This window comes from Aplysia californica, unplaced genomic scaffold, assembly GCF_000002075.1.
Source record: "Aplysia californica isolate F4 #8 unplaced genomic scaffold, AplCal3.0 scaffold01967, whole genome shotgun sequence".
NCBI lineage: Eukaryota > Metazoa > Mollusca > Gastropoda > Aplysiida > Aplysiidae > Aplysia > Aplysia californica.
The window spans coordinates 14,055-15,663 of NW_004799237.1; the positions used below are offsets into that span (position 1 = coordinate 14,055).

Genomic DNA, 1,609 nt, shown 5'->3' on the forward strand with positions numbered 1-1,609 from the left:
AGGGGGAGAGAAGGGAGGGGGGGGTTAGTAAACCTTCCGTGTCCTTTGTAGTTTCCACTAGAACTAGGCCTCTACAACTAAGGAGATGAAAAGTTCTAAACTCCTTGACTAGAACCAAAAGCTGACGCAACAGACTAGCTCTATGCATAGAGTTATGGATCTATGTAGGTCGGGTGTCGGCAGAAGCAAAAGTCACATGTCACAAACGTTTCGCGAAACAACTGTCGTGAAGTCACAAAGCGCTATTTATAGTTGCCAATAGGAAACCTCTTTCACTGGGTGGAGATCTACTGGAGATTTTGTCTCCGGTATGTAATAGGCCTAGGGCCTAGAGGAGTCGACGCACTTGAACCATGGCGTTCTTTACTAACAACTTGAACCTATGCTTGAACAAGGAAGCAGAATCTTTGGTTATAATGTTTATAAATAGGCTTTTTACCAAGGACCGTACAGCAAACCTCGTGGATTTAATCTTAGCCCTGTACCGACAGATATGAGGCTAGCCATCGTTCACAGCGAGGGGAGAGTAGAGAGGCCCCCAACCACGAATCTCTCGCGGAAAACATTGACGCAAGTGGTCTATCTTATCGGTGCTGGAAGAGATAGTGTAACAATCCGTGGGGGGTATCTGACAATCTGACAATCTGACAATCTGACCCTACTTAATTGTTGCTTCTCTTCAATCCGCGGATATTCCTGCCCGTGTTGTGTAAGTTTTCCCGTGAGGATAATGATGTAGGCTACCATGTTTTCTGCAGTGTCTCCAGTCCAAACGTGTTCGTCTATTCCTCAATAACTCTGTAAGCTGCAGCTGTGCACTGAGGCGTGGTGTTCGTTAAGAATGGTATTGTATTGTATACATAATATTGTGTTCCGCGCAATTTACCGATCGGCGTAATCTTAAGATCGCTCTGCGCGTTTTAACGATCGCACAATTGCGTGGCAATCTGAAGATTGCGTTAATGTATTATATTTTTAAAAATAATTATGATTTTAAAAATTCATTTCCATCTTCATTCTTTTACTCACATCATGGAACATTCACATATATCTTCAAAAGTGTAAAATTATGAAAATCAAAATTTGAATTTAAATTAAGGTGAACGTATGAAGCTGAACAGCCCACAAGAATGATACAATGCCATACGTATCAAACTCAAATTCACAAAGTACATTACATTCATTTTATTTTTAATTTTTGAAATATTTTTTTTTTTTACAAATTCACTGCCATCGTTATTCTTTCACTCCCATCAAGGAACATTCACGTATACTTTCAAAAGTGGTAAAATATGAACATTAAAAAAATTAAAATTAAAATTAAAATTGCGATATGAAACTGAAGCGCTCACAAGAATTATACAGTTATGCGATCGTTGAAATCGTGCAGCGCAATTAAGATGGCGCCGATCGGTAAATTGCGCGGAACCCATCCATGTACTCATACCTTGCTCTGTTGAAGGATTTTGAGTATATATTGTGTATGTGTACATACGTTTGGGTAGATGCATGCATGGATGGATGGATGGATGGATGCATTGATGAGTGTACGTTTGGATGGATGGATGGATGGATGGATGGATGGATGGATGGATGGATGGATGGATGG

General features: G+C 40.3%; 1 protein-coding gene across 1 annotated transcript in view; it reads left to right on the forward strand.

Annotated features, from left to right (window-relative positions):
- Positions 1-43: 43 nt before the first annotated feature.
- Positions 44-1,609, forward strand: part of LOC106014045 — a gene marked incomplete at its 3' end in the record, with an annotated part of 7,189 nt that continues 5,623 nt past the window's right edge. The window contains 1 exon segment of the mRNA XM_035973725.1: positions 44-709.